At 51.9% G+C, this 21,556-nt stretch overlaps 1 protein-coding gene across 2 annotated transcripts in view; it reads left to right on the top strand.

The window, feature by feature from the left end:
• The window catches only part of GRIPAP1 (GRIP1 associated protein 1), a 555,884-nt gene that overhangs the window by 396,167 nt on the left and 138,161 nt on the right, over positions 1-21,556 (top strand). The gene's annotated exons all lie outside the window — the stretch shown is intronic.

Below are 21,556 nucleotides of genomic sequence, written 5' to 3'. Positions count from 1 at the left end.
AGTGCGTGATGGGGTAACATCTTTCTGTAAAGTGCTATGTTTCAAAACTGCATATATAGCTCTGTAAACTGTCTTCTATGTGTTGCATCACTTTCTGTAAAGTGCTGCAGTGTACACTACAAGGAAACTGCCATATATTCCTGTAACGTATTTAGGTCTTGCCTGTCAGCAGCGCGCATGCGCTGCACTCGCCATGCGAGGGCTTTTGCAATCGATACGCTTTGAGGAGGGGACTTTAAGCCACGCCCTTCTTTTTAATTGGCTTGCGTCAGCGTTTATGTTAAACTCTGGCGCGTTATTGGTAATTGGGCTTACTTGTTTCCGCCTTGTCCTCTTTTAGTACGGCCCATTTTGACAGGCCGACGCCATGTTTGTTTCTGTGACATAGGGGTGTGTGCTCCTATCGGGTAAGTGGCAGCTGTGGGCGCTCTCTGCTGACCCCTGTCTCGGACATTCTTTACGGTTTGGCTTGTTACCAGTGCATGTTTATTCCAGCTGTCTCCCTCACATATGTCTCTTCACCCCTCCACCGAGCACCATGTTGCTGTCGTCGGTGCGCTTCTACCCCGCATTCCTCTGTGTTATGCTTGTCCTTATATGTTTCTCCGCCCTCATTGCTTTATCACCTGTTTGCTTCTGCCTGCTCCACATTGCGCTCTCTCTGCCCCGTGGGCTTCTGTTCCCCAGCACTCCACATTCCTATCTCTTACCCGTTTTGTATACTTCTCGTCCCGGCCTATGTGTTGCTTCCAATGTTGTCCTCCGTGATCCTACCCCCACCAGCGCCCTCCTTGTCGCTTTCACCCTCACTCTCCTTGTTGCTTCCCTAACACCACTTTTAAAAAAACATGCTTTATTATTACCTTTTTTCTAAATTTTGCAATCCAACTTGCCTCAGTAAATAAGAAGACGACCCCTGCGTATTTCGTAGGCGTCGACATGCATGGTGCTTGTGCCTACAAAATGGCACGACAGTTGCGACTTTGGTTCCTCTTTACCACTGCATCACTAAAAACCATTGGCAAAGTCAATCGTTGCCAGAGGTAATACCAATTGGCTTTGCCAATGTTAGTTTCCCTATATATAGGAGAGGGTTATAACGTCTGGCCACTCAGTTTACCCCTCATCAGGTGAGCCCGGCGGGCTTGTGCAGCCAATGAGCTGCCTCATAGCACCATTTGCCCCCGAGCGCAGAAGAACCACTTGCAGCATCTGGAAACTCCACTGTTGGCCCCTAGGCAGCTGCCTGTTTTTGTCTTTCCCTAACACTAACACTAGCACTGCTTACGCACAGGGCTGAGAGCGGGCTCTGGCTCCATTTTCACCATTTCTCCATAGTGGCGTAACAAAACCATCAGCAGCGCCTGTGGTGTGGAAGAGGCCTGAGCTCCAGGGGGCCCTTGTCTGTACTAGTACGAGCAGAGGGCCGCTTGCCTGAGAGCTCCTGACTGGGTCCAGAGCGTGAGTCCACCACCCCCCCTTCATGTACTTTGCAGGGGGCCCCCCTCGGGTTTCGTTACGCCACTGCTTTCCAACTTCCGGTGTATGCCAGGTCATGCACATACTCCGTCACCACCCACTGCAGGCTGAGCTGGGAGCTGTAGCTGTGACCGCAGCATGACACAGGACAGAGTTATCCTAATAAACTGGCATCTATGTGGTGTGCTACTGCCGTACATAAGGTGTTATATTGCGGAAACTCTCCGGAGACAGCCAGAACTTTATTTGTGGTTGGGGTGTGCCTAGTATGTCCGACCTGGGAACATTTGGGAGTGATGTGCTGACAAGAGATTCCACGCACTGTGTTGATGACTGAGCAATGTTGAACTGTTAATGTAAATGTAAATGTATGTGTCTTGTAAAGCGCACTGCTGCCCTGAGGCGTCGTGGCGCTGTAGACTGCTGGGGAACCCGTCCTGGCTATCCCTGTGAGATGGTCCCTACTGGGTATCTCCAAGGTGAAACAAGGCATCCCCGGAGAATGTGGGGGGCCGTTGTAGAGATGAGGCAAGCTAATGCCCAGAGTTGCCGAGTGTGATCCCTGGTTAGAGTAGGCACCGAGGCGAGAATTATCGAGTCCGCTGACCCTGGTCCACGACCCTGCCGCATCGGAATTGAACCCTGGTCCCGGTCCGTTCTCTGCTTCCGGGTCTGCCGCCTCTAACCAGTGAGCCACACCACTCCACTCAGGGATTTGTGCACCAGATTTTGTTTTCAGTACCTAGTGGAAGAAGTCGTTTTTAGGTCTCGCCTAGCAGCGCGCATGCGCTGCATAGGCAAAAAGACCTTTAGCCATCGCTACGGCTTTTCAGCCAAAAACCTGCACGCGTTCCATTGCCTTCAATGGCAACGCGTGCACGTTTGGCGATCCCCTTGCAGGAGCGAGATTGACACCATATGTTTGTAATTAACTTACAAACACATGGTGCCCGTGGCTCGCTCCCGCAAGGGAAATGCTTTAACTTTTGCTGACACATGTTTAGGTGTGCGCGCTTGTTTAATGCTTCTTTGCAGGGTTTTGGACATTATCTGCAATGGCTCTCTCTGTAAAGTGCTACACAGTTCAGCATGTGACAAAGGTGACCTCTCTCTCTCTCTCTCTCTCTGTACTGTCCTACGCAGTACACTGTGTGAAAGAGGTGACTTCTTTCTCCGTCACGTTCTACCCTGTACAGTGTGAGATGAGGTGACATGTCTCCTCCCCTGCTCCCCAAAAACAGGATTTAAACCCTGTAAGGATTGCAACAAACTGATGTCAGTGAGGGACCCTCATGGGGTCTGTCTCTGGTGTCTGTGCTCCTCGCATGACTCAAATCATGCAATACTGCTCTTGGATGAACCCGAAGGCCACCAGAGACCCCCAGGCCAAACTCTGTCGCTGAGCACTGTAGGAAAACAGGTATGCCCAATCTCGTTCAAGTATGTGGACATATTTCTTAGACCGTTCCCAAAAAAGATCGTTGTCCCGCTCCAAATCATCACGTAAATCAAAGTCCAGCAAGAAGCATAAGTCAAAGCACAACTTCACTTCTTCCTCCATTCTCGTCCAGGGACATTATACAGATGTCCCGGTACCTCACGACCTTGTCCTGGTCTCCCGCAACGGACCTGTTCCCTCATTTTGTCCAGATTTATCCTAAATTTTCGGGGCTGTCAGTGATGCTACAACAGATCCAAGCCTTCGAAGAGGCTGTGTTGTGGATTTTCGGCACACTTCAGATCCCCATGTTCAACCTCTGGGCCCAATGGATTTGAGAAGTGAGATAGGTTACTGCCGGCAGATCCTTCCCCGATGCCAACTTTGCCTCTTGCCTGCTTTGACGACCCATCCGATGCCGAGAACAGGACCGGACGGCTTTGTGTACCTCGACACCGGAGGAAGAATCTGCAGACCTATCGGACTCTGATGCTAATTCAATGTGGCCCAGGTGGTAACTATGCCCATCTCAACCTCAACCCTATTCTATCACAACATTTTTTCAGACCCTGAACCACAAGAGGATGACAATGGAGATGATGAATTTCAAGTCTATGAGGAGGAGAACTGAATGTGGGATCTCCAAGAGACCAGTGGTCTAGACACGTCCCATGATACTGGCCTCAATTCTCCATCTTGCCCCTCAGTGCAAGAATCTGTATTCATTGCCGTGGTGATCAGGAGAGCAGCAGAAGTCCTCCACCTCCAGCTACCTTCAGTAGAGGTCAAAACAAATGTCCTCACAAAGGTCCTGCAGCCAGGGCAGATGTCCTCAGAGCCACTCCTCCCTTTTAACGAAGCCTTTACGGTCACCTTACTGGGTACATTAGCGAAACCAGGCTATTGCACCCCTGTCAACAAGCAGTTTATTAGGACATATAGACCAGCTCTGGAGGACACATCTTTCCTCCTCCAGTAACCCACTCCAGAACATCCTGTGGCACACACCTCCACAAATAGGTTGAATCCTAAATCCTTCCCAACTACACCTCCAGACAGAAGTATGGAGGCCTTTGGAAAAAGGGTGTTCTTTTAGCCAGCCTCGCCCTCAGATCCATGAACTTAAGTTTTCTCTAGGTGCATTACTCACATGCGTTGTGGAACACAGTGAGCGAGATCTTGCCCATGGTCCCTGATGACCTGTAAGCCAATTTGCAGTAAATCATACAAAAATGGTCAAGTCAGTGAAATACATCATTAGGTCAGGCCAGGGCACAACCGACTGTTTGGGTAGAGCATTTGGTACCAGCATGGAGTTTCAGTGCCATGGATCAGATCCACTGGTTGCTCCAGTGATGTCCAAGCATCACTCATGGACATACCATTCGATTGCACCCACCTGTTCAGATACCAGGCAGGCTCGACCCAGGAGCTCTGTAAAAGAGCGCAAGGCTACAGTGTGCTCCCTAGGCTTTTCAGTGTCCATGTGGCAGCTTCCCCCAAACATGTTGCTGTTTTGGAGGCTTCGGAAGCAGCATCCAACAAAGGCAGCGCCACTACTGGTCTCCACAACGGCAGACCTCACAACTCTTTAGAGGCATACGTCAGGGATCTGTATAACAGTGTCCTGGCTCTCAGGGGCAACACACTTCCGAACTCCCTCCTCTTCAGCCCTGCACCCCTGCTAAATTGCTTTAGTTTGCCTCTTCGTGGTACATTGTCACATCACCATCCTGCAGTCCCACAGACCTTACCTGCAGTTTCAAGTATGTATCAAGCACTTTGTTTCCGGTGCTCCCTTTAGGCTTCACCAGCATTCCTCGGGTGTTCTGAAAAAAAATAATGGTGGTGGTCGCAACACATCACTGGAGGTTGGGAATGCCAGTCCTCCCATACCTCGACCATTGGTTGCTCAAGTCAGGCTTGCCTCAATTGGTGATAAACCACTACCAGATGATGGTCAACATGTGAACAATCTTGGGTTCTCTATCTATGTTTCAAAATCACACCACATCGGCTCTTCTTCATATGAGCTATTCTGGATACAGTGCTATTCTGAGCCTTTTCTCTGTCTCAATGAGTCCAGGACTTTTAGGCTTTCATACAGATGTTTCTGCCCTTGTTCTGGGTCTTGGGGAGACGGCATTTTCATGATCGTACATCATCTTGCAGGATCTCTAAACGCCAGAGCAGGTTAACTCAGCCGACGTTGCCTAGTGGATTACGAATGGCGGCTAAACTCCGAGAAGGTGCAGCGCTTACTGCCGCGATGTAGAGAACCCTGACTCAGTCTTTTCGATAACGCAGAGAATGTGCCGTGTCCAAACTTTCGTGCATTGGAGCTGCCAAGGCAATTCTCTCCTGGGGATGCCTTTTTAGCTGTAATGGAGCTCGGGACTCTTGTACGCCTTACTATCGCTACTACTACTACTGCCCTAATTTCTGAAGAAGGTCCAAGTTTTTGTGGCTTCGGATTGGGCCAGGGGAGTGTGGTACCCGGAACTTGACCATGAGCATCTGTCCTCCAATTTGGCTGCCACTTTGGAAGGACCTTCTGCCGCAGCAGCTGGGCAGGGTCCTGCACCTTGAGCCTGCCCATCTTACACCTCCATCCTTGGAGATTGAACGGTGTCTGTTAACTGCCTTTGACCTCCTTCCGAGGTAGTCAGTGTAATTTTGCAGCCAGGCGTCCCTCCACCAATACAAGCCATGCAAGATGCTAGGAGAAGTTTGTTGTTTGGTGTTCTCGACATATCCAACCTTTACAAACTCTGTTGTCTGATATCCTTTTTTTCTCCCTATCCTTAGCCCAGCATTGCATCGCTGTGGCTGCTGTTAAAGGTTATTTCTCTGCCCTTGCAGCCTTTTTACAATTGCTCGATCAGCCATCTTTTTTTAAATCACCTGCTGTGATGTGTTTTCTGAAAGGGTTGTCCCATGTTTCCTCCGAAACCTTTTGTTATCGCTCAGTGGGACGTCAATTTGGTTCTAACATTTCTGATGTGCTCCCCATATGAGCCAATGCAGAGCAGTCCTTCTAGGTTATTAACCCTGAAGACAGTAATTCTCGTAGCGATCACATCTGCTCGGCACGTTAGTGAACTGCAAGGATTCTCTTTCCAGCAACCGTATACTAACTTTTTTCCGGACAAGTTACTGTTAAGGACTCGGGCACGTTTTCCTCAAAGGTTGGGACACCTTTTCACATCAGGCAGTGTATCACCTGCTGGCGTTCTTTATTTATTTATTTTTTTGAAAAGTTTTATAAAGCGCAAACATGACCCTTGCGGGTTTCAGAGCGCTGTAAACAGAGACAAAAGCATGAATAAACTCGGTACATTAGAGGTCAGCACAGTAATACCACACGGAGTGAACAATCCAGATCAGGGACCGGGTAGTGGGCCCGCTAGTTCAGTTTCACATAGAGTGCAAAAGATTTCCAGTAACATTCAGCAAGACAATCATAAAGTGACTCGTCACAACATAGTAAAATAAATGACAACTGTAATCGGCCCAGCTAGTATAGTTCCGGAAGGGCCCTAGTGTAAATTAGCAATTTACCAACCAATCATAAAATAAACAGAGCACGATAAGTTGGGATAAGTCTCAAATCAGTCAACAAGGGGACTAAGTTGCTAAGTTGTCAAAAATCTCTGCGGATTCATATTGCTGTCCTAGATGCAAATACCCAGCTGCTGATGATATACACATGTTTGTGGACTGCCCAGAAATTATAACTTACTGGAGGATGGCGTGCAGCTTTCTAGAGGAGGTACTATTAACACCGGTTATCTGTTGTTCTAGACTGATTCTTTTTGGTCTCCCACATGGGTATAATATCAGAGATAGCGCCTCACAGCTCCAGTTCTTTGTTATTGTTATCGCAAGGAGAGAGATTTGCAGAGAATGGAAGTCCGAGGCCCCCCCAAGATTTGCTGACTGTTTAAAGAATATTATGGCTATCAGTCAATCAGATATGATGTGTGGTGAAGAGGGCGCCATTAAGGTCTGGTCGAGACTAAAAGAATGGTCCGAAAAATAACACGTCCAATGATTATGCCAGAGGTTTGTGGTCCGGTCCTCCCGGGGTTTTAGGTACAAGAACGCTAATGGGAGTTGGACAAGGAGACAGCCTACCTCTGGGTGACCTCTGTAGGCCAAGCACTTAGTCCAGGGGCGGAATCAAAGACAGTTAGTGCCAGTGGCCCAGAGCGATCCCATCTAGAGCCGATATTTTCTGGTGACGTATATGAGGACAAAAAAAAAGAAAAACAAGGGGACTTGGGAAAAAAGTAGAGGTGCTGTTGTTGATATTCACTCAGGAAAAGCCATTTGGCATTCCAGAAACCTATCCTCAGCTGTGGCACAGTTCAGTTCCAGGCAGGCGTGCTTGCACTCCATCAGAATGTCCCTCCTCATCCATCCAGGAGGGAAAAAGACTCCATCGTCTGACTCAAGGAGTACCTTAAGCTTCTATATTAATCACACTAATCGTCATTGAGTAGACGATAAACGCTTTGTGAGTTTCTCTGAAACAAAGAAGGGTAAACCAGTGCAAAAACAGACCATCTCCTGATGTCTGTGCTGTACATAAAGATCTGTCATGGTTAGCCAAGAAACAGCCTCTGAAAGGCCTAAAGACTTATTCAATCTGGGCCAAGGCTGGTGCCAGCACAGGCGCGTGGAGGGCCTGTCTTGGACATCTGCCAACCTGCTACGTGGGCGCCGGTTCACACATTAACTAAGCACTACAGTCAGGATAGCCAGGTCCAACAGGAACTACATTTTGTCCCTTCGGTTCTGAAGGACTTCTTGGCCTGAGCCATTCCACAGACCCACCGCCTGTGGGAGGCACGGCTCAGGTGTCTATTCTGGTGTCTACTTGGAGATCGAAGTACTCATTTTGATACAAATATTTGTAAATAGGCAAATGAATTTAAGCATGACTTAGCAGCATTCCTGCTGGTACAACTGGTGGAGCAGTCTGCCCATTTAAATGGCCACACATATCTCAAATAGCTTGTCCATGAAGGTAGATGCTCAAATACCAATTTTGTGGTCTGATCATTTTTTTAATTCAGTTCACTATCCCCAAAAATGAATTTCCCAAACCCAACAGAGCCCCTGTTCAGCAAAGGAGACATTGGTCAACATTGGACATCTCAGTCTGGCAAACAGCGCTGAGCAAGTCCATCTCCAGACTGGGTGGAGAAGTATGTGCCTCCTATAGAGGATTTAGGGAATGGATAGACTGTACCTTGGAAATGTGATACCTAAAAGCATTTGTTGATCTGAAATGCGCGTTGGTTCTCACCAGAGTTAAGAGTTAAAGAATGTAAGAGACAGGAATGAAAATGTAGGTATCTATATGATGAGGGTAGTAAGCAAGCCTACAAACAAATAAAAAAAATACCACAATGCTATCTACAGGGCCTAACTGAACGACTTTGCGGATAAGATTAAGTATGCCGTACATCCCGCAAGAGAAATATATAGCATCGCTAACTCATTCATCAAACCGAATGTAACAGGAGCAGGTCCACTCCCACGAGAGAAGGATGTGAGCAGTTTCCTCACTTCTTTCTTGACAAAGTTCAAGAATCTATGACTCCCTAGTGGTGCTACCAGACTCCATTGATTCTACAAAGCTGTAAGCATAGACAGCCAGCTCTCTGTAGAATTCTCATCTTTTCCAAAAATTAGTATAAATGACATTTTAGATCTAGCAATAACAATCAAATCAGGGTCTCCACTAGATGCAGCTTCAGTAAACATTGTGTAGAATGCAGGAGAAGCTGTACTATCCGCCTTAAAAGTCATATATAACACCTCTTTGGAGGAAGGCTGCGTCCCAGAATCATGGAAGCGTGCAATCCTTAGGCCACTGCTAAAAAAGGCTTCTCTGGACCCAGGCAAATTAGAAAATTATAGACCTATTTCGTTACTGCCCAGAATAATTAAAATCTTATAGAAGTGGCTGAATGTCTCTCTCTTAAAGTTTCTTGATACCAACAATTTGCTGCATCAAGCACAAACCGGCTACCGCTCTGGCTGCAGCACGGAGACAGCTCTCTTATTGGCTACCGAAGATATGAGAGTGACCCTCGATCAAGGAGGGTCGGCTGCACTCATTCTTTTGGATTTGGGTGCAGCATTCGATACGGTCTCCCACTCAGTCCTGAGAGAGAGATGTTGAAGGCACTAGGGATCACTGGATCTGTGTTAAAGTGGTTTACGGAGTTTCTAGTTAATAGATGTTTCCAAATCAGTGACGGCCCTTTTATGTCGGAAGCCTTGAAATGGGAATGTGGATTGTCGCAGGGCACCGCGTTGAGCCCTGCACTCTTTACCATCTATGTTAACCGCATGCGCGCTAGCGGTTTTCCCGCTGTGCGCTGCATTTTGCGGAAGTTTGCGTTACATGATGAGCTCAGCTCGTCATGAGTGTACGAGAGGCGTAACTCATGACGAGCTGAGCTCGTCATGAGTGTCGAAGTGGTTAAACCACTCGCAGACATCATCTGTGCTCATGGGTTTACCATGGTATCTTATGCCGACAACACTCAAATCATTGTCTCCAGAAACCGAACCACTTCAAAAGGACTCAACACATGTCTAGAACAGGTGGCTGGTTGCATGGCGGCAAGTTGCCTCAATCTGAATGGGGACAAATCGAAAGTAATGGTAGTAGGCAATAAACCATCGCTTTGGGAACAACTGACATGGCCCCCATGCTTGGGAGAATTCCCCACTCCCAATGCGGAAGTGAAGAACCTTGGTGTTATCCTGGATAAGGATCTGACCATGAACTCCCAAGCTAAGAAAATAGCGGCCACGTGTTTTGGCCTGCTCAGATCCCTAAGGAAGACTCTTAGATGGCTTCCAATGTGTTGGAGAACAATGGTACAAGGCTCGATACTTTCACTGGGCAGCCCTAACTATGTCACAAAGAAACTGCAGGTCGTACAAAATGTGGTAGAACGAGCACCTATGGGTATGACCAAGATGGACTTGTTCGGCTCTCGCACAACTACATTGGTTACCTGTCAAGAGACGCTTAGAATTTAAGGCTCAATGCTTCACCCGCAAGCTAAAATTCTCCTCGTGCATTGCAACTTCTCATTATATCTCACACAGCCGTTAGAGCACGAAGATCGAACAAACTTTTCCACCTTACAGTTCCCATAATAGAGAACGAGGGGAGGAGATCGTTATTTATTTATTTTATTTAAAGAGTTTTATATAGCACTGACAAGACCACTGTGGGTATCAGAGTGCTTTACAGAAGGGTAGTTACAGAGGTACAAGAAATAAACGACAGTAGCGCAGAAAGGACCAGCAAAGGACAACATCGGTAACAACAGTTAAGCATTTCAAAAAGAGGGAAGAGTGAGAGAGCAAATCCTGGGGTAAGACTGAAGATCTGACCCGTGATTTCTTCAGCAGAACCCTTTGACTTTCTTAAGAAGGGAGCAGTAGTTAATATCACAACCGAACAGGACAGGGCAAAACAGATAATAACAATCTTTGCAGTTCTCCCGAGATGAGGGTAGTGCAGCGCCTTCTCAGGTGGACTGTGGGACTAGCCCAAAAATGTCTTCATCAGAATCTGTTTGACTTCCCTTTTGAAGGAAGCTGTGGAATTAATCTGATAGAGACATCTAGCCGCAAATTCCTTAACTTAGAATATCCCCAGGTGTCAGACTGGATCCAGAAAACTTTTTGCAGCAGCACCCCTGCACGCCGGGGGATGGCGACACGATACATGACCCCGCCCTGACGTCGTCCACGTATGTGACGTCAGCGAGGTCATATAAGTTCTTCCCGGCTCGCTGACGTCAGTTTCCTTCTTTTCCGCGTGCATCGCGGATCCGGAGTAATCGGTTCCTCTGGCCTGTTTTCAGGCCCCTTTTTGACGCTTCGCGCCTGGAACAGTGTGCGATGCCCAACAGATACATGGTTACCGAAGGTAAGTAACTCGTACTTTAGTCTTATTTCTAGTGATAAGGAGTTCCAGATTCTAGGTGCAATACCAGAGAATGCTCGATTATAAGTTTTCTTTTTGTGGAATTTCTGTGGTTCAAATAATAAGGTGCTGGAGCCCCTAGTGGATCTGCAGCCTCCTGAGAGCTCATGTTTTTGTGCAAGATATAACGGGCTGTTGAAGTGTAGAGCTTTGTGGGTCAGGCAGGCAATTAGATGTATCCTTGATTCATACGGGAGCCAATTGAGAGCTTTTAACTCAGGCGAGATATGATGATAACGTTTGGGGCCTGTAATGAGCCTAGCAGCGGCATTGAGAGAGCCCTTAAGTGGAGCCATCATCACTCTCGGAAGTCCACAAAGGGTTGCACTGCCATAATCCAGCTTGGAGATCACTAATGGTTGCACCGCGGTCTTGAGGTCGCCGTGGGGAAGGAATGGTTGTATTTTACTTAGGGTGCTTAAATGGAAGTTTGCTCCTTTGGTGAGAGCACAGATGTGATTCTTCATGTTCAGATGTCTGTCCAGTATTATTCCGAGTGAGCTCGCGGAGTCAGTGGTGTTTGGAGTGCACTTGAGGGGCTCGTGGAGTCAATGGTGTTTGGAGTGCACTTGAGGGCTGTGAGTTGGGGCATCCGTTTTGCAATGACTGGGGACTGTTTTCAGGGGCCATGAGGGGGAATTCAGTTTTGAGAGCATTTGTTTGATGATTGAGTGTCAACCAACTTTTCGTTTCCTGAATGTTGGACCCGGCCTCATGGCATGGTCCTACCTCTCCCGCCTGGCGGGCCCGGGACAACATCGGCCCTCCATCGATCCGCTGTCGTCCCCTTGGCACTACCCTACACAAACTCTCGACAAGAGCAGCCACCCTGGCAACCCCCGGCTCTCCCCCCTGGTCACGGTGAACCCTACACGCCCCAACTCTGCAGGTCCGACTACCACTCCGGACCACCATGTCAGGCCCGACGCCATCTTGGGCCCATCACGTCCCGAGCACGTGGCCTCGGCCACGACCCCAGCGAAGCCCCGACATCGAGGCACCAAGATCCCCCCAGGCGGTAGAGTGGCCACTCGACGGATCCAAGAGGAGGGAAGTTTCGAAGTTTCGATGGCCCTCCAGCCGTCCCCGGACGCCGGGTATCGATCGGCCTCCGGCCTCCCTGGGCGCTGGCTCCACCCCCCTGCTGGGTGTCTGGCACCACCATCCCGGCCCCTCTGACCCCCAGGCACGAGGGTCCGGACATCAAAGGACTCCAGTCCTATATCTGGGCTAGCCCTGGAGTAGGACGCCAGTTGTATCCTGGAGTCGAGAGCCCTGCTGACGTTGTCGCGGCTGACCCCGAGAAGAACTCGCTACCCTGAACGTTGAACCCCTTGTTGGAGTCCTGCTGGCGCTGCCGCGGCCCATCTTCACTGAAACCATCTTGGGAGCCTGCTGGCGCTGCCGCGGCCCATCTTCGCTGAAACCATCTTGGGAGCCTGCTGGCGCTGCCGCGGCCCATCTTCGCTGAAACCATCTTTGGAGCCTGCTGGCGCTGCCGCGACCCATCTTCGCTGAAACCATCTTTGGAGCCTGCTGCCGCGGTCCATCCTCGCTGAAACCATCCTGGGAGCCTGCTGGCGCTGCTGCGGCCCATCCTCGCCGAAACTACCTCGAAGCCTGCTGGCGCTGCCGCGGCCCAACTTCGTCACAACCATCTTTCGAGTCCTGCTGGCGCTGCCGCGGCTCGACCTCTCGGAACCCCCCAGCTCGAGGATTGAGAGATGTGCGTAGGGTATCCCTACGCCCAACCAGTACTGAGACTGACCCGCTACCCTGTTCCCTGTCTACGAGACCTTACGGATCCCTCGATCCTCTTGTACATATTGCCGAATCATCAACCTTTATTACTGATAAAGCCTAAGAACTTATCCTCTTGTGTGGTGTCCATTTGTAGTGGTGTGATTGCTCTGCTGTACGATTATAGGAGAGGAACCTCACCCCGGAGGCCTCTCGACAACGCTCGGCCACTTCCAGATGGAGGGGTGGACCTAGGGGTGGTCAGTCAGACATCTTCTGCCTCCCCCGGGATCACCTTTCTAACACTGAAGAACTGAGTTGAGAGGTCTGATTTTTTCAGGTACAGTTGTTTGTCATCGGCATACATGTTGGACCCTTTCAGGATTTCTGTTCGAGGGTCCATGAACAGGTTGAAGAGAGTGGGGGATAGAGTGGACCCCCTGCGGCACTCCCAGAGTGAGCAGAGAGGGGTTGGACAGGGACTGATTAACCTTCGGTCTTTGCGATCTATTGTGCAGAAAAGAAGAAAAACAGTTAAGCATCGTCCCGGATAACCCCAACATGTGCACCAGTAGCATGAAGAGAGTGTCATGTTTAAGTGTGTCAAAAGCGGACGAAAGGTCAAGAAGGATCAAAAGGCATGACTCATTTTGGTCCATCATACGTTGTGCATCATCCACAATGTGAATAAGAGCGGATTCCGTTCTATGACCCTTCCTGAAGCCGGATTGGAATTTGTAAAGAAGATGAAATTGTTCAATATGGCTACAGAGTGAATGCTTTTCTTGACGGGTTTTGCCAGCGTTTGAATGGTGGAGATTGGATGAAAATTGTGGGTGTTTGTCTGGTCTGCTGTTGGTTTTTTTAGGATGGGGGTGACCTGCCCTGACTTTAGGCAATCCGAGGTTGACCCTTGAAGCAGAGAGGCATTAACTATCTTCGTCCAGAGAGGGAGTATGGATGATCTGATCTCCTTGAAGAGGTTCGCAGGTACGGGTCGCTAAAATGGCTGGAAGGTTTCAGTGTAGCCAGGGTCTTTCGTTGATATCCATTCTTCATGGCCAAGATGTGGAATGCTCTTCCCTTACAGAGTAGGTCCAATAAAGTTTCAGGAAACCACTAAAAACACACCTTTTTAGATAAACTATTAGGCTTTGATTAGATATGCTGTCAGTCCTCCTTCTGTTAGTGCCACAAGCTCGGTTTGGGCAGCTGTTTGTGCTCTACAAATCCCTATAACATAACCGCAGACTCCCTGTAACATAACCTCAGACTGGGGCAGCTGAAAACGCGTACCGGTACTCTCCCATTAGAAAGTCTGTTTTTGTGAAGCACTCGTTGGTGGGCAGGTTCTTCACATCGATGCGCCTGGAGTCACTGCGTGGACCTTGGGTGCAGCCACGGCTTCGTATCTCCTCCAGCTCCAGCTAAGGGTCTGGCCTGCAATGAAGAAGGTGCTTCCTACCTCAGTGGCTCCCTTCTAATCCGTGTGATTACAATCATTTGGCGACGAGGATGGGATATCAATCTGCATCTGCTACAAAGTGGATTAGCATTCTATACTCAACAATCCACAACATACTACACAGACCATACATGCACATACATGCACTCCAAGGCACTACAAGCCGCCTGCATCATGCTGGCACCCCACAGCCACTACATGCACATACATGCACTCCAAGGCACTACAAGCCGCCTGCATCATGCTGGCACCCCACAGCCCCTACATGCACATACATGCACTCCAAGGCACTACAAGCCGCCTGCATCATGCTGGCACCCCACAGCCCCTACATGCACATACATGCACTCCAAGGCACTACAAGCCGCCTGCATCATGCTGGCCCCCCACAGCCTCTACTCTACATGCACATACATGCACTCCAAGGCACTACAAGCCGCCTGCATCATGCTGGCCCCCCACAGCCCCTACATGCACCTACATGCACTCCAAGGCACTACAAGCCGCCTGCATCATGCTGGCACCCCACAGCCTCTACTCTACATGCACATACATGCACTCCAAGGCACTACAAGCCGCCTGCATCATGCTGGCCCCCCACAGCCCCTACATGCACATACATGCACTCCAAGGCACTACAAGCCGCCTGCATCATGCTGGCCCCCCACAGCCTCTACTCTACATGCACATACATGCACTCCAAGGCACTACAAGCCGCCTGCATCATGCTGGCCCCCCACAGCCTCTACATGCACATACATGCACTCCAAGGCACTACAAGCCGCCTGCATCATGCTGCCCCCCCACAGCCCCTACATGCACATACATGCACTCCAAGGCACTACAAGCCGCCTGCATCATGCTGGCACCCCACAGCCCCTACATGCACATACATGCACTCCAAGGCACTACAAGCCGCCTGCATCATGCTGGCCCCCCACAGCCTCTACTCTACATGCACATACATGCACTCCATGGAACTACAAGCCGCCTGCATCATGCTGGCCCCCCACAGCCTCTACTCTACATGCACATACATGCACTCCAAGGCACTACAAGCCGCCTGCATCATGCTGGCCCCCCACAGCCCCTACATGCACCTACATGCACTCCAAGGCACTACAAGCCGCCTGCATCATGCTGGCCCCCCACAGCCTCTACTCTACATGCACATACATGCACTCCAAGGCACTACAAGCCGCCTGCATCATGCTGGCACCCCACAGCCCCTACATGCACATACATGCACTCCAAGGCACTACAAGCCGCCTGCATCATGCTGGCCCCCCACAGCCCCTACATGCACATACATGCACTCCAAGGCACTACAAGCCGCCTGCATCATGCTGGCACCCCACAGCCTCTACTCTACATGCACATACATGCACTCCAAGGCACTACAAGCCGCCTGCATCATGCTGGCACCCCACAGCCTCTACTCTACATGCACATACATGCACTCCAAGGCACTACAAGCCGCCTGCATCATGCTGGCACCCCACAGCCCCTACATGCACCTACATGCACTCCAAGGCACTACAAGCCGCCTGCATCATGCTGGCCCCCCACAGCCCCTACATGCACATACATGCACTCCAAGGCACTACAAGCCGCCTGCATCATGCTGGCACCCCACAGCCTCTACTCTACATGCACATACATGCACTCCAAGGCACTACAAGCCGCCTGCATCATGCTGGCACCCCACAGCCTCTACTCTACATGCACATACATGCACTCCAAGGCACTACAAGCCGCCTGCATCATGCTGGCACCCCACAGCCCCTACATGCACATACATGCACTCCAAGGCACTACAAGCCGCCTGCATCATACTGGCACCCCACAGCCTCTACTCTACATGCACCTACATGCACTCCAAGGCACTACAAGCCGCCTGCATCATGCTGGCCCCCCACAGCCTCTACTCTACATGCACATACATGCACTCCAAGGCACTACAAGCCGCCTGCATCATGCTGGCACCCCACAGCCCCTACATGCACATACATGCACTCCAAGGCACTACAAGCCGCCTGCATCATGCTGGCCCCCCACAGCCTCTACTCTACATGCACATACATGCACTCCAAGGCACTACAAGCCGCCTGCATCATGCTGGCCCCCCACAGCCCCTACATGCACATACATGCACTCCAAGGCACTACAAGCCGCCTGCATCATGCTGGCCCCCCACAGCCTCTACTCTACATGCACATACATGCACTCCAAGGCACTACAAGCCGCCTGCATCATGCTGGCACCCCACAGCCTCTACTCTACATGCACATACATGCACTCCAAGGCACTACAAGCCGCCTGCATCATGCTGGCCCCCCACAGCCCCTACATGCACATACATGCACTCCAAGGCACTACAAGCCGCCTGCATCATGCTGGCCCCCCACAGCCTCTACTCTACATGCACATACATGCACTCCAAGGCACTACAAGCCGCCTGCATCATGCTGGCCCCCCACAGCCCCTACATGCACATACATGCACTCCAAGGCACTACAAGCCGCCTGCATCATGCTGGCCCCCCACAGCCCCTACATGCACATACATGCACTCCAAGGCACTACAAGCCGCCTGCATCATGCTGGCCCCCCACAGCCCCTACATGCACATACATGCACTCCAAGGCACTACAAGCCGCCTGCATCATGCTGGCACCCCACAGCCCCTACATGCACATACATGCACTCCAAGGCACTACAAGCCGCCTGCATCATGCTGGCACCCCACAGCCTCTACTCTACATGCACATACATGCACTCCAAGGCACTACAAGCCGCCTGCATCATGCTGGCCCCCCACAGCCTCTACATGCACATACATGCACTCCAAGGCACTACAAGCCGCCTGCATCATGCTGGCCCCCCACAGCCCCTACATGCACATACATGCACTCCAAGGCACTACAAGCCGCCTGCATCATGCTGGCACCCCACAGCCTCTACTCTACATGCACCTACATGCACTCCAAGGCACTACAAGCCGCCTGCATCATGCTGGCCCCCCACAGCCCCTACATGCACATACATGCACTCCAAGGCACTACAAGCCGCCTGCATCATGCTGGCCCCCCACAGCCCCTACATGCACCTACATGCACTCCAAGGCACTACAAGCCGCCTGCATCATGCTGGCCCCCCACAGCCTCTACATGCACATACATGCACTCCAAGGCACTACAAGCCGCCTGCATCATGCTGGCCCCCCACAGCCCCTACATGCACCTACATGCACTCCAAGGCACTACAAGCCGCCTGCATCATGCTGGCCCCCCACAGCCTCTACTCTACATGCACATACATGCACTCCATGGAACTACAAGCCGCCTGCATCATGCTGGCCCCCCACAGCCCCTACTCTACATGCACATACATGCACTCCAAGGCACTACAAGCCGCCTGCATCATGCTGGCACCCCACAGCCTCTACTCTACATGCACATACATGCACTCCAAGGCACTACAAGCCGCCTGCATCATGCTGGCCCCCCACAGCCTCTACTCTACATGCACATACATGCACTCCAAGGCACTACAAGCCGCCTGCATCATGCTGGCCCCCCACAGCCCCTACATGCACATACATGCACTCCAAGGCACTACAAGCCGCCTGCATCATGCTGGCCCCCCACAGCCTCTACTCTACATGCACATACATGCACTCCATGGAACTACAAGCCGCCTGCATCATGCTGGCCCCCCACAGCCCCTACCTGCACATACATGCACTCCAAGGCACTACAAGCCGCCTGCATCATGCTGGCCCCCCACAGCCCCTACCTGCACATACATGCACTCCAAGGCACTACAAGCCGCCTGCATCATGCTGGCCCCCCACAGCCCCTACATGCACATACATGCACTCCAAGGCACTACAAGCCGCCTGCATCATGCTGGCACCCCACAGCCTCTACTCTACATGCACATACATGCACTCCAAGGCACTACAAGCCGCCTGCATCATGCTGGCCCCCCACAGCCCCTACATGCACATACATGCACTCCAAGGCACTACAAGCCGCCTGCATCATGCTGGCCCCCCACAGCCCCTACATGCACATACATGCACTCCAAGGCACTACAAGCCGCCTGCATCATGCTGGCCCCCCACAGCCCCTACATGCACATACATGCACTCCAAGGCACTACAAGCCGCCTGCATCATGCTGGCACCCCACAGCCTCTACTCTACATGCACATACATGCACTCCAAGGCACTACAAGCCGCCTGCATCATGCTGGCCCCCCACAGCCTCTACTCTACATGCACATACATGCACTCCAAGGCACTACAAGCCGCCTGCATCATGCTGCCCCCCCACAGCCTCTACTCTACATGCACATACATGCACTCCAAGGCACTACAAGCCGCCTGCATCATGCTGGCCCCCCACAGCCCCTACCTGCACATACATGCACTCCAAGGCACTACAAGCCGCCTGCATCATGCTGGCCCCCCACAGCCCCTACATGCACATACATGCACTCCAAGGCACTACAAGCCGCCTGCATCATGCTGGCCCCCCACAGCCTCTACATGCACATACATGCACTCCAAGGCACTACAAGCCGCCTGCATCATGCTGGCCCCCCACAGCCCCTACATGCACATACATGCACTCCAAGGCACTACAAGCCGCCTGCATCATGCTGGCCCCCCACAGCCTCTACTCTACATGCACATACATGCACTCCAAGGCACTACAAGCCGCCTGCATCATGCTGGCACCCCACAGCCTCTACTCTACATGCACATACATGCACTCCAAGGCACTACAAGCCGCCTGCATCATGCTGGCCCCCCACAGCCTCTACATGCACATACATGCACTCCAAGGCACTACAAGCCGCCTGCATCATGCTGGCCCCCCACAGCCCCTACATGCACATACATGCACTCCATGGCACTACAAGCCGCCTGCATCATGCTGGCCCCCCACAGCCCCTACATGCACATACATGCACTCCAAGGCACTACAAGCCACCTGCATCATGCTGGCCCCCCACAGCCCCTACATGCACATACATGCACTCCAAGGCACTACAAGCCGCCTGCATCATGCTGGCACCCCACAGCCTCTACTCTACATGCACATACATGCACTCCAAGGCACTACAAGCCGCCTGCATCATGCTGGCACCCCACAGCCTCTACTCTACATGCACCTACATGCACTCCAAGGCACTACAAGCCGCCTGCATCATGCTGGCACCCCACAGCCTCTACTCTACATGCACATACATGCACTCCAAGGCACTACAAGCCGCCTGCATCATGCTGGCACCCCACAGCCACTACATGCACATACATGCACTCCAAGGCACTACAAGCCGCCTGCATCATGCTGGCCCCCCACAGCCTCTACTCTACATGCACATACATGCACTCCAAGGCACTACAAGCCGCCTGCATCATGCTGGCACCCCACAGCCACTACATGCACATACATGCACTCCAAGGCACTACAAGCCGCCTGCATCATGCTGGCACCCCACAGCCTCTACTCTACATGCACATACATGCACTCCAAGGCACTACAAGCCGCCTGCATCATGCTGGCACCCCACAGCCCCTACTCTACATGCACATACATGCACTCCAAGGCACTACAAGCCGCCTGCATCATGCTGGCCCCCCACAGCCCCTACTCTACATGCACATACATGCACTCCAAGGCACTACAAGCCGCCTGCATCATGCTGGCCCCCCACAGCCCCTACTCTACATGCACATACATGCACTCCAAGGCACTACAAGCCGCCTGCATCATACTGGCACCCCACAGCCTCTACTCTACATGCACCTACATGCACTCCAAGGCACTACAAGCCGCCTGCATCATGCTGGCACCCCACAGCCCCTACATGCACATACATGCACTCCAAGGCACTACAAGCCGCCTGCATCATGCTGGCCCCCCACAGCCTCTACTCTACATGCACATACATGCACTCCAAGGCACTACAAGCCGCCTGCATCATGCTGGCCCCCCACAGCCCCTACATGCACATACATGCACTCCAAGGCACTACAAGCCGCCTGCATCATGCTGGCACCCCACAGCCTCTACTCTACATGCACATACATGCACTCCAAGGCACTACAAGCCGCCTGCATCATGCTGGCACCCCACAGCCCCTACATGCACATACATGCACTCCAAGGCACTACAAGCCGCCTGCATCATGCTGGCCCCCCACAGCCCCTACATGCACATACATGCACTCCAAGGCACTACAAGCCACCTGCATCATGCTGGCCCCCCACACCCTCTACTCTACATGCACATACATGCACTCCATGGAACTACAAGCCGCCTGCATCATGCTGGCCCCCCACAGCCCCTACATGCACATACATGCACTCCAAGGCACTACAAGCCGCCTGCATCATGCTGGCACCCCACAGCCCCTACATGCACATACATGCACTCCAAGGCACTACAAGCCGCCTGCATCATGCTGGCCCCCCACAGCCTCTACTCTACATGCACATACATGCACTCCAAGGCACTACAAGCCGCCTGCATCATGCTGGCCCCCCACAGCCCCTACATGCACATACATGCACTCCAAGGCACTACAAGCCGCCTGCATCATGCTGGCCCCCCACAGCCTCTACTCTACATGCACATACATGCACTCCATGGAACTACAAGCCGCCTGCATCATGCTGGCCCCCCACAGCCCCTACATGCACATACATGCACTCCAAGGCACTACAAGCCGCCTGCATCATGCTGGCACCCCACAGCCCCTACATGCACATACATGCACTCCAAGGCACTACAAGCCGCCTGCATCATGCTGGCCCCCCACAGCCCCTACATGCACATACATGCACTCCAAGGCACTACAAGCCGCCTGCATCATGCTGGCCCCCCACAGCCTCTACTCTACATGCACATACATGCACTCCAAGGCACTACAAGCCGCCTGCATCATGCTGGCCCCCCACAGCCCCTACTCTACATGCACATACATGCACTCCAAGGCACTACAAGCCGCCTGCATCATGCTGGCCCCCCACAGCCCCTACTCTACATGCACATACATGCACTCCAAGGCACTACAAGCCGCCTGCATCATGCTGGCACCCCACAGCCCCTACATGCACATACATGCACTCCAAGGCACTACAAGCCGCCTGCATCATGCTGGCCCCCCACAGCCCCTACATGCACATACATGCACTCCAAGGCACTACAAGCCGCCTGCATCATGCTGGCCCCCCACAGCCCCTACATGCACATACATGCACTCCAAGGCACTACAAGCCGCCTGCATCATGCTGGCACCCCACAGCCTCTACTCTACATGCACATACATGCACTCCAAGGCACTACAAGCCGCCTGCATCATGCTGGCCCCCCACAGCCCCTACATGCACA

Source organism: Lissotriton helveticus, chromosome 10, assembly GCF_964261635.1.
Source record: "Lissotriton helveticus chromosome 10, aLisHel1.1, whole genome shotgun sequence".
Lineage (NCBI taxonomy): Eukaryota > Metazoa > Chordata > Amphibia > Caudata > Salamandridae > Lissotriton > Lissotriton helveticus.
The sequence above is the reverse complement of the archived record's forward strand: the minus strand, read 5'-3'. Positions and strand labels throughout refer to the sequence as shown.